Here is a 12,827-nt window from a genome sequence, read left to right on the forward strand (position 1 = left end):
CTCAAACTTATTTTTTTTAAAAAATGGTTAAGATGGTACATTTATTTTATTTTAATTAATTTTGGGGGGCGCACCGTGTAGCTTGTGGGATCTTAGTTCCCAGACCAGGGATTGAACCTGGGGCCACGTCAGTGAAAGCACTGAGCCCTAACCACTGGACTGCCAAGGAAGTCCCAGTACCACTCAAATTTTAGAGGGCATCAGAATTCTCTGCAGGGTCCCATCCTCAGAGTTTCTGATTCTGGAGAAGGCTCCAAGATTTTTGCATTTCTAACAAGCTCCCAGGTGACACTGATGCTGCTGGTCTGCCAATGGCACATTGAGTAGCATTGGACTAGACTGGAGATGGAAGAAGTGGATAGATTTCAATATATTTTGGAAGCAGAGTCAACAGGATTTACTGATGGATTGCATCTGGGGGACAAGTGAAAGAGAAGACTCAAGATGACTTGGGGTTTTGGTTAAGCAACAGAGGAAACAATTACAGGCATATACTGAGAGGAGAAAATAGAAGGAGGGGCAGATGGAAGGGGAGAAAAACAAGAGTTCTGTTTTCGGTATGTGAAGTTTGAGAGGCCTGTGAGGCATCCAAATGTTTCCACCGGGTGGTGAGTTCTGGTGTTGGAGAGAAAGGTCAGGACTGGGGAGACCTCAGCATAAAGATGAAATTTAAAGTGATGGGGCTGGGGCTTCCCTGGTGGCGCAGTGGTTGAGAATCTGCCTGCCAATGCAGGGAACACGGGTTCGAGCCCTGATCTGGGAAGATCCCACATGCCGCGGAGCAACTAGGTCCATGAGCCACAACTACTGAGCCTGCGTGTCTGGAGCCTGTGCTCCACAACAAGAGAGGCCGCGACAGTGAGAGGCCTGCGCACCGTGATGAAGAGTGGCCCCCACTCGCCGCAACTAGAGAAAGCCCTTGCACAGAGACGAAGACCCAACACTGCCAAAAATAAACAAATAAATAAATAAATTTATAAAAAATAAATAAACAAATAAAGTGATGGGACTGGATGAGGTGATGCAGGGAGAGATCGGACTTGGGGAAGAGAAGGAGCAGGGAACGGAAGCAAGGTGTGGTATGAGAGATCCAGAGAACAGAGGAGAGCACCCTCTGGGCAAAGAAAAGGAGAACTAGCAAAAGTGACTGAGGAACTTCAGAATCTGCAGCTCTTTGTATCCTCAGATGGATTCTTCGAGAGTTGAGATTAACAATCAACTCAAAGCAAAAGGCCCCATGCTTTTCTTTTTGGGAAAGTAGAGAAGTGAAGAAACGTCAGATATATTACAGCTGAGTCTCCAGCCAGCCTCCTGTCCTGGAGGGGTGGTGCCTTTGAGGAGGGAAAGAAACAGACTGAGTTCCGGGAACTGGGCCTGGAAAGGAGAATATAGGTAGGAAGATGTCTTGGGTTTCAGATATGACCATAGATGGCTTCTCAAACAGACAGGCTGTACCATTCTGGAAACTTCTTTACTTCCACCTCAAAGAAACAAGCATCCCTTCTCCCATCCAAGAGCAGTTCTTCAGCCAGTGTTTGTGAGCCCTGGCTCCAGTGGCTGTCTCCTCCCTCGTCTGTATTTTGATGGCTTCCTCTAGCCTGGCTCCTTCCCCTCAGACTACAATAACGCCACTCCAACCTAAAAGAAATCTCTGCTCCTCCACCCTTCCTCCCCTGCAGCTACTGCTTTCATTGCTTTTACCCCAAACTTCCTACACCAAGGCTCATGCTTCCTCACTTTCTTTCTCGTCTGCACCCACTGGAATTTGGCTTGGGTCCCTGCCACTGTCTCCAAAGCCATGGCCACCTCCTAGTCATCCAACCTTGGGCCTGCTCCTCCAGGTCCTTACCTCAGGCCATCTCCCTGCTGCATTCACACAATGGCCACACACTCCTTCTGGAAACTCTTGCATCCTCCTCTCACCAGCCCACACAATGCTCTCCCCTCCCTCAATGTGGCCTCGGGGGGGCCACTACTCTGGGTTCTGTAACTGGTGGTCTCGTCTCCTTCTCTGCCCTCTCCCGGATGATCTCCTCCAGACCCTTCCATGATCGCCTGGCTGTGATCTGATGACTGATGACAACTGACACTGGTATTTCCAGCTGCCCATGTGAGATTTTCTTCAGGCATGTCAAAGATGTCCAAAACAAAACCTAGATCCACAGTTTGCACTTAATAAATGGATATTGAGTACATGTTTACCGAACGAACTGTTTTCTCCTTGCCCACTCCTGACTCCTACATGTTAAAGGGAAAACAATAAACAACAAACCAAACACAGATACGTCTTCCCCTTCTGTCTGGACTAGTGGAATCACCTCACACCCTCCTCTCTCATACATCTAATCGCTCACATGATCTTGTTGATTCTATCTCCAAAATGTTTCTGGAATCATTCCTCTTTTCTCCTTTCCGTTCCTACTATGTTGCAACTATCCTCTTCCCAGCTGCCTAACAGTAGCCTAACTCAGTGGTTCTCAAAGCTGACTACACATTAGAATCACCTGGGAGATTTTGAAAAGCCTCACACCCAGCCTCCACCCCAGATTAATTCAATCGGAATGTCTGAAAGTGAAGCTGGAGCACTGGTATTTCTAAAAAGCTCTACAGATGATCATAACATGCAGTCAGATAAGAGAACCACAGATAGTTTCCTTCACCAGTATCCAGTATTTCCCTCCCCATCGCCACCCCCCAATCAAATCTGATTTTAACATTCTCCTGCTGTAAAACTTCAGATGACTTCCTCTGTCTTACAGCAGGATTCTTAACTTGGAATCCAGTTTTAAAGGATCTGTAAACCCCATTAAATCATATGCAAAATCTCGAATGTATGGAGAAGACTCCTCCGTTCTCAAAGGAGTGTGATTCAAGAAAGGTAAAGGACTATTAGCTGGGTAGTAGTTAATAGTTATTCAACACTTACTGTGTGCCAGGCACTGTGCTAGGCACTTTACATATACCAGCTCGTTAACATTCAAAACTAACCCGTCAGTATGAGCATTACCCCCATTTTACAGATGATGGTTAAGTAACGTCCCCAAGTCAACAAACCCTTGGAGTCTGGACTTACTTGCAACCAGAGCTACTCTTTACCACCTCCCTGGTTTGCAGGACCAACCCACACCCTTTAGTGGAGCAAACAAGGCCTCCTCTATCTGCCAAATTAGAGGCACCCCTCATCGCCCACCAGGTTCCAGCCGCCCACTCCTCTCCACTCTCTCGCCCATGCCTCTGTCCCCCTTCAGGCTGTAACCACTCCCTGGAATGTCCTCCCTGCACTTCCCTGCCATGTAGAATCCTAGTTACACTTCAGGGCACAGCACAAATGTTCCCTGCAATTCTCTGAAACCCTCTCTCCTCTCTGACAGTTTCCTAGAAGACACTGATTATCGTGCTTTCAGCATCGGATGATAGATAGTGGTGTTCACGTCTCTCCCCTGCCAGGCAGTTCTTTGAGGGAAAGGACTCCTTCTTGTTCACCTGCAGCTCCCCAACATCTTGCAGTGCCCTGGCCCACGGGAGGGGCTCAATGAACATTTGTTGAAAAATAACACAATTTAAGTGTCCTTTCTACTTACTAGGGAGTACCCAGGTTCTAAATACAGGGAGTAGGCCTTTGTCTTGTGAGAATGACGTTGGGGAGGTTCTTATGTTGCCAGGATGTCCCCACCGATCTCATCGGGTTATTGTTAAGATTAGATGAAATAATTCTTTAGAAGCACTTTGCATTGTTAAACACACTATGAAAAAGAAGGCCTGATTATTAACTAATTCTCTGCTCACGTCCAGTGGCTAACGGACCATTATGAATGCCAGGAAATACAGATTTAACAGCCACCAGCTATATGCCTTAAAAAAAAATGTCTGTCATCGCATTGGCATCTCCTGCTCCAAAAAAAACAATTTCCTCATTGCTGTGGCATTCTGCACAGCTGAAAGAGCCACACCAGTAATGCCCGATTGAATTAATACTTACTATAAATTAGTTTTATAAAATATGTCTCAAGTGTCTTGAGAGGTTCAAACAAAATTGCTTTTTACAGGGGTGAGAGAAAAAGGCATCAGAAGTGCAGTTCTGCATATGTGGACTATTACGAAGCTTCCTGATTTTGGTGGTATCCTACTGAGGGAACCCTAAAATAGAGCACTTGGGAATGAATGAGATAAAATTGGTCTTTTAATGAAAATTATCAAATTGTGTCAAATTCATGAGGTTTGATCCTAATTTTGAATGTTCTCATACTTTCTAAGCACTCTTAAAGGTTACCCTAGCTTGCCCCACTTGCTAATGAAAGACTAGGATATTTCATTTGTGGAGGGTGATTTCCAAGCCCAATCCTACAGGCTGGTGGCAGAGAAAATTGTTAAACTGATGCTAGCATAATATACCAAGCATAATAAAGTGTGAGTCATTTGGCAACTCACCAAAAAAAGAAAGAAAGAAAGAAGACAGAAAAAAAAGAAAATTAAGAAATTTAAAGTCTACAAGGAAAGGATGAAAGGAGACCTTACCTGTGTCCCCATCAATGGACAACTATATCTAAAAACTTTATATTGTGTCTATAAGTCTGTGCTCACATGCATGTACTCAAAGCAGAATATTAAAAGAAACTCTCAAATTGTAGGGAAGGATCAGAAAGACCCTACCAACTCCTGACCTCATCTAATTCTTCTTAGACAAGAGTATGATGAATGTAATAGTTAAGAGTTCTGGCTTGGATGAACTGGTTTGCAGGGCAGAAACAGAGACACAGATGTAGAGGACAAACGTATGGACACCAAAGGGGGAAGTCGGGGGGTGGGGGTGGTGGTGTGATGAATTGGGAGATTGGGATTGACATGTATACACTGATGTGTATAAAATTGATGACTAATAAGGACCTGCTGTATAAAAAAAATAAATTAAATAAAGTTCAAAAATTCAAAAAAATAAAATAAAAAAGATCATTATTACTGGAAAAAAAAAAGAGTTCTGGCTTGGAAGTCAAACTGTTGGGTTTGAGTCCCACTTCTTTTTTTTTTTTTTTTTAATAAATTTATTTATTTTATTTATTTATCTTTGGCTGTGTTGGGTCTTCATTGCTACGCACGGGCTTTCTCTAGTTGTGGCGAGCGGGGGCTTCTCTTGTTGCGGAGCACGGGCTCTAGGTATGCGAGCTTCAGTAGTTGTGGCATGTGGGCTCAGTAGTTGTGGCTTGCGGGCTCTAGAGCACAGGCTCAGTAGTTGTGGCGCACGGGCTTAGTTGCTCCGCGGCATGTGGGAATCTTCCCAGACCAGAGCTTGAACCCGTGTCCCCTGCATTGGCAGGCGGATTCTTAATCAGTGCACCACCAGGGAAGCCCTCCACTTCTACTTCTGATGGCAGTAGAGATCTCTGTTTGTCCTGTAGTATCTATTCTCCCTTTCTTCCCTGAATTTTTAATGGACATGTGGCCAAGGTGAAGACTACATTTCCTAGCGTCCTTTGCAATAAGGTATAGCCATGTGACCACATTCTGGCCAATGGAATGTGAACATAACTTCCAGGTCATCCCCTTAAAAGGGGCAGGTTTCCCCTCCATTTTCTTTCTTCCTCTGTTGAAATACAGAAGTAACATTGCTCCTTGATCCATCTTTGACATGGAGGAATAGGGTACCCTCTCTGATAAGGCAGAGCAACATGAAAGAGGCCTGGGCCCCAACAAGGTTGAGCTACCTTATCAGCCCTAGCCAGCTCAGGATGAGACTGACATGAGAGAGAATTAAACGTCTCTCTTGTCTAAGCCATTGTTACTTTGGGCCTTGTTAGTAGCAAAATTGATATCCTACTAGAGTAACTGTGATTAAAAAGCAAGTTACTTAACCTCTATGGGCTTCAGTTTTCTCATCTGTAATATATGGAAAATACAATGACAATAACAACAACAATAATAAAAATACCTTCCTCATAGGGATAGGGCATGTCAATTGATTAGATGAGTTTCTGTCTCATGGTGAGTACTCATAAGTGTTAGCTATTATTACTAAAGTAAAATTATCGAATGCCGATTATATGCCTGGCGTGATCGTAGCCTCTGGTAGTTGTAAGTTCATCCTCTATACAGCCTTCCTCTTCTCATTGGTATATGAATATCTTTGTTCAACTACTAAACACTATTATAATTATATTTGGTGTGTATCAGTTGTATCCCCTGAGTATCGCATGGTGTATTTTTTTAAACAGCTATCCTGTGTAGATTTCAGAGTATGACTTTCATTAGTTAAGATCCAGAAGAAGCTTAAAGTTAATTATGAAGGGTGGTATGTATAGACTCGCGGGAATTCAGTGATAGGCAGCTTTGAGATTCCATTAAAATCAGGATTTATGTTTATAATAGGAAGCTGAGAGGTCACACGGATAAGCTCAATATATTCAGAGCTGATTTCGTCTCCCAGGCCCTCCCCAAACTCAATCCTCCTCCTTTATTATTACAATCCACTTTACCCACCAAAAAGAACTCAGCCCCAAGCACTGAAATCAAAAACCTATATGTAGCCCCAAACACTGAAATCAAAAACCTATATGTGTCCCCAAGCCCTCGGGGCTGAGCTGCTTCTGGTGTGTGAAGTGACGCAATGCTCCTCCCAAAGGCACTCATGTTTGCAACCTGCAAAGAACTTTCTGGAAGGAAACAGTGAGACCTAGGGCCTCTCTTTATAATATAAAAGTTAATATAATATCCCTGCTGGACTTGGGCTGAGGTTGGCTGGCCGGAAAGAACAGAAGTGTCCCCGAGGGGGCTCAGGGTCAGAGTGGGGTTCTGTTCTGGAGAGCTGACTCTGGGAGCAGTACCAGAGCTGGTGCGCTGTGGTCCAGCCACTTGACCCCATGGGTGAGCCCAGGGAAAATGGCTAAGAGTGTGGGTCCTCTTGGCTGTGGAGTGGTCACATCTAAGCATCACACAGGGCATCTCCCTCCTCAGCCTGAGACTGGGAGCCTCAGCGATGCCTCACTTTCTACCGTGTTCAGGGTCTGGCCTAGACTGCTGTGGCTGGCTGGCGTTCGTGCCTCAGTTACTGCAGTAGGTCCAGGGATGGACGGAGCATCCTGAGAAGATGAGGCCTCCCCGCTGGATGACTTTCTGCTTGGGGCCCTTATACCTTTAGCCACTGCAGAGGAGAAGGGCTTAACAGTAGACATAATGGTAACCAGGACTGACTCCTTAAGACCCAATGAGTTCCCCTGGGGTTTTGTAAATGTATTCTAAGAAGGACCCCCAAAAAGGAAAGGAAATAAAAGGAGGAAGGGAAGAATGTATCATCATATTTGCTTGAATGCACATTTAAAAATATCTCTGGAAGGATACATAAGAAACTAGAAACAGTGGTTAGCCTTTGCACGTCCGGGTGGGAATTGAGCAGATGGGGGAGAAGTGAGAGGAACGCTCTTCACTGTCTTCCTATCCTGTCTTGAATTTTGAAGCATCTGTGAAACTGAAGTCAAAAAATAAAATAGAATAAATTAAAATAATAGTAAAGTAAAACGATGTCTTCAGATAATGTAGGGAGGCTGAGCAAGGATGCCTAGAGAAGAGAAAGGAGGGGGGAAGCAGCTACAGACCCCATTCCCATTGCAAGTCTGCGGTTCCCACAGCTTTGTCACAAGAAGGGGGCATGGGAGGACCGGCTGTCTTTCAGCTCTGCAGAGCCGAAAAGAGATGTGACCTCATTTTGGACCTCGAGCTAGTAAAATAGCTACAATTATTATCTTGTCTCTGCTGCCTCTGAAACGGCCCTTGCGTCTGGGCTTTCTTCGTCTCTCACCTTGGTTTCTCTGACAACCTTCCAGCTGGCTTCCTTGTGCCAAGCTTCTAATCCCTCAAATCCATCCACCAATCTTTACATTTTTTTTGCAGAAATGAAAACCTGATTGTGCCCCTCCAGGAGCCCTCCGTGGTTAACGTCCTCCCGCAGTTGCCCATGGAGCACATGATAACACCTAAATTCCTTCTATATCCTTGCAGGATCTTGCCACTCTCCCACTCACCCTGCTCTACCCACACCTGGCTGCTTGTGGATTTCTGGATGGCCCATCATGTCATGCTTTGTGGCTTTCCATATGCCGTCCCTTCCCCCTGAAGTCCCTCTTTGTGTCTTGTCGCTCTGGAAAACTACATTCTTCCGTCAGGATTTGGTTGAAATGTCATCTTGTCTCTGTGACCCATGATGGCCCCTCTTCTTGCCCCCAACCCTGACCCCGGTCACCCCAGAACACATTGAACACATGACTATTAACATTTACTTTAATCTATTTGTATTATTTCTACATTTTTATCAGACTCTCAGCCTCCTGAGAGCAGGAGTTATGCCTTATTCTTCTTTGTATTTCCAGTAGACGGAAGAAACTGGGGTTATAAATGGATGAAAGTTTTGTTCTGAATTAAATCCTCAGGGTTGGCTACAGAGAACAACTGTTAAGGTACCCTGAGGATAAGCTTGCCTTCCAGAATTCTGTAAAGTTGGCTCTGTCCCTGTCTAAATAATGATGAAGCTTAAACACTGCAATTGGCTCTGTCCCTGAATAAACAATGATTGGAGTTTAAACTCTAACCAAATAAATCCTTAGCTCACTTTTTTTTTTTTTTTAATGCTTAAGTATTGAAGGAGATGTGGCCTTATATCAAGGAACGGAGTGGTTTTATGTACTGTGTGAATGCTTTGAAAGTCAGGACATGTCCCATTCCTTAGTAACAGCACAGTGATACTGTAGCAACAGGTAGAGTCCAATAGCAACCATGTGTGGACAGATTCACTTTGGGGGAACTCCAAGGAGTAGACTAGTGGTGTTTTCAGTTCCAGCTTGGAGAGCCAAGTATGGTTTTCACATGGTACTCCTCTCTGTAGGGTAGTTATGGTGACTATCAATGGAATTATAAACTGCTGAGATGAAACCCCACAGAACTTTTTATATACTTTTTTTTGGTGATTTTTTAAAAATGGTACTAAAATATACATAACAAAATTTATCATTTTACCCATTTAAAAGGTATAGTTCAATGGCGTTAAGTACATTTGCAATGTTGTGTAACCACTATCCATTTCCAGAACTTGTTCATCACCCCAAACAGAAACTCTGTCCTCATTGAACTTTCCATTCATCTCCCCCTCCAGCTCCCGATAACCTTCATTCTACTTTCTGTCTCTATGAATTGGCCGATGCTAGGTACCTCATACAGGTAGAATCATATAATATTTGTCCTTTTGTGTTTGACTTATTTCACTTAGCATAATGTTTCGAATGTTCATCCATGTTTTAGCATGTGTCAGAACTTCATTCCTTTTAATGGCTGAATAATATTCCATCATATGGGTATACCACAATTTGTTCATCCATTCATACATTGATAGACATGGTTTCCACGTTTTAGCTATTGTGAATAATGCTGCTATGAAAATGGTGTACGAGTATTTGAGTCCTTGCTGTTAATTCTTTGGGGTATATACCTAGAAGTGCAATTGCTGTACAATATGGTAATTCTATGTTTACCTTTTTGAGGAGCTGCCAAACTATTTTCCACAGCAGCTGCACCAGTTTACATTCCCACAAACAATGCACAAGGGTTCTTTCTTTATATCCTTGCCAACACTTGTTATTTTCCCTTTTTTTTTTTTTTTTTTGGTTATAGCCATCCTAAATGGGTTTGGTAGTTTTGATTTGCATTTCCCTAATGACAAGTGATGCTGAGCATCTTTTCACGTGCTCACTGGCTCCTTGCATATCTTCTTTGAAGAAATATCTATTCAAATCCTTTGCTCATTTTTTTAATCGGGTGTTTATTTTTTTCTTGTTGAGTTGTAGGAGTCCCTTATATATTCTGGATATTAATCCCTTTCAGATATATGATTTGCAAATATCTTTGCAAAATTTTAAGATTTCATCCAAAAGAAAGTAGTAATGTTACACTTAGTAGCCATCGAAGTGGTGATGCCCAGGCTTTCCAATGCTAAAATGAAAGCTCTGTTACCAGCCGGGCAATACATTTCTCTCCTGTCAGCACCTCAGAAATGGGGGCAAGCAACCAACAGCAACAGGTGGCAAGAATGAGAGCTCAGCAAGGTCAGGGTGGGAGGGGAAGGATGACCAGAGCTGGAGTCTTGTTTTAGGAACTCAGAGGGTCAAGGGAACAACCTGGGTTCTCCCTCCCTGTGCCCCTTGCTGCCATGGATGTTGACTGGGAAGTCTCTTCTGACTGCTTCTAGAGCCTACTCAGAAACATCACTTACTGAATTTGCCACCTGGAGGCACCCCCCTCCCCTGCCTCACCTCCCGACCCTGTTCCCCAGTCAGGAGTCATGCAGTTATTTTAGGCCAAGCTTTCTTTTCACTTTGTTTCTGGGGCCTCATTCATCCAAGGCTGACAATGGAGCTGGTAATGAGACAGCTAAAAGTCCCCATCTCCCCCAAACAGAGCTGCAGTTAAGAACAAGGGCTCAGGTGTCAGTTGTAGTACCATTTTTTTTTTTTTTGGCTGTACCGTGTGGATTGCAGAATCTTAGTTCCCCGACCAGGGATTGAACCCCAGGCCATGGCAATGAAAGAGCCAAGTCGTAACCACTGAACTGCCAGGGAATTCCCAGTAGCGCCATGTTTGAGCTCAGTTTTTGAAGAAACTGGCTGCGTTTGAATCCTGGATCCCCTGTTTATGAGCCCCGTGATCTTGGGAAATCACATCTCTGTGCCTCATTTTTTTCATCTGCCGAAGGGGGATAATAATAGGATCCACATCAGAGGGCCAAGGTGAGGATTAAATGACAAAGTTCCTGGAATGTGCTTAGACCAGGGATGGCACATTGTGAGGGCTTAATAAGCATTAGTTATTATTATCTTCACTCCCTCCAAGGTTCCTCTTAAGCTCTGGGATTGGCACTTTCCTGTGAGTGACCCTAAATGCTGTTCCTCCTGTGAATTTCTGCTCTGCACCTGTCCCGGATGGCTGACTGCATGTTCTACGAATAGGTGATGATGCTGCCAAAGGGGTCCGGGACTCACCCCCGATGACATTACAAACTGAGTCACAGTGCCCAGGTACCAAGCGAGAGAAGAGGGTGCCCCAGGGAAGGTGAGTCACTCAGCGCCACCCCCTGCAGAGCACCCACAATGCTCTGTGACATTCTCCATGACCACCGACAATAACATCGTCCTCACCTGGGAACTTGATATAATTTCAGTGTTCTAGCCCAGAGCCAGTTATGGCAGCAGCAACCCAGCCACGGATAGGTCTGGCATGCCCGGGAAAAGAGGCCTGAATGGATACCCTGACTCAGTCCAGGATCACTATGGCAGAGCAGCTAAGAGTGTGGGTACTGGGCTCAGGCGGCCTAGATTCTTACCTGGGCTCTGCTATTCATCAGCTGTGTAACGCGGGCAAGTAGCTTAACCTCTCTGGACCCCAAGTGTTATTATCCGTAAAATGGAGATCAGGGTACTAACCACCTCATGCTCTTTTATGAGGATAAAAAGAGTCAATACATGCGCAGGACTTAGAACAGTGTCTGGTGTACAGTAAGCACTCTCTTAAAAATGTATGTGATGCTCTGAATTCATCAACCGCTAAACGCACAGTAATGGAAGAAAAATGGAACTATCAAAGAGAGACAGATGGAGAGGGTGACCCCAGATCCAGCAAGCAGCATGTCTGGCTGTGCGGTGAGGGAGAAGATAGCGTGGTGCCACGCCTTGGTGCTGGCACTCAGTGGAGAGGTTGGCCCTCACTATTACCGGGAGACACCTGCACAGCCGGGTACCGGGAGGAAGCCGAGGTTAGGAAGGATAGAGAAGCCTCACTGGGGCTCTTTAGGGGCTACGTATTGGGAGGTACCCCGGATGGGGCATTCATTCCATTCAAAACATCTTGGAAGAAGACCAGTTTATATTTGCATATGACTTAAGCAACATCAACTTCATTGTTTCCACCAGCCTTTAGCTGGGAGATGACATTAACACAAATTCAGAAACCCTTCCCTGGCTCTCCACACCTCTGCCACTTCCAAACTGGGTTAGCATAAGGCAGTGGCCAAGGGTGCTGCCTTTTATGCTCCTCAACAGGCATGCGGGGTCTGCTCTTCTTGCCTCCACTTAGTGTCCCAGGAACACCTCCGCTTGGCCCCGTGGTTTCCAGCTACTGGACTGCCACTTCTCAGGTCTCAGACCCCTTCTGGTTTTGACACTTTGGCAATGACTGCCTTCCTGGCTCAACTGGCATCTCCTGGCACCCACCCTTGTTAAATCTATCGGCCTGAAGCAGCAGTGCACCCTGACGCTGCAAAGCTCAGGGCTTGAGAATCAGGTGAGAGTCCAAAGTTGCTTTCAGTTCCTACTGGCCATGTGGCAAATGACTCCATCTCTCAGAGCCTTAGTTTCCCCATCAGCAAAATGGGAATCACCGGCACCTTCTAGCACTGTGGTGAGGATTACAGGAAATAAAGAAGTGTTTAGGGCACACCTGGCAGAGTGAGTGCTAGATAAATGCGAGCTCTTCTTAGCAGGCGTTGGATGGCACATCTAGGCCCTGCAGCTGCTCTTTTGAACCCCTCCTCCTTCCTTTCTGCCAGGCACCAGGTTTTAGGATTAAGGTAATTACTAACGTGTTGACATCTGGGTGGGGCACAGGTACATTTGGAATTACAAATCAGTTTGTGACAGACTACTTCAGCAGTGCAGATTGTGGGGAGTCACTGGCCCCAGGCAACTAATTGCTGCTGTCTTGTGAAGTAATTTGGGTTGGGGCCCCAAACACTAGGCTCTGTTTTTGGCACTGGGAAGTGCGCTGACCTGGGCAAGAACTCTAAAGGAACCCACCCACAG

At 45.1% G+C, this 12,827-nt stretch overlaps 1 long non-coding RNA gene across 1 annotated transcript in view; it reads right to left on the bottom strand.

Annotated features, from left to right (window-relative positions):
* Positions 1-6,551: 6,551 nt before the first annotated feature.
* Positions 6,552-12,827, bottom strand: part of LOC309615208 — a 33,412-nt gene continuing 27,136 nt past the window's right edge. The window contains exon 3 of the long non-coding RNA XR_014236631.1: positions 6,552-7,456. This is a non-coding gene — a long non-coding RNA (uncharacterized lncRNA). The remainder of the gene's footprint in view (positions 7,457-12,827) is intronic.

Source organism: Balaenoptera borealis (assembly GCF_965194805.1).
Source record: "Balaenoptera borealis genome assembly, chromosome: 17".
Lineage (NCBI taxonomy): Eukaryota > Metazoa > Chordata > Mammalia > Artiodactyla > Balaenopteridae > Balaenoptera > Balaenoptera borealis.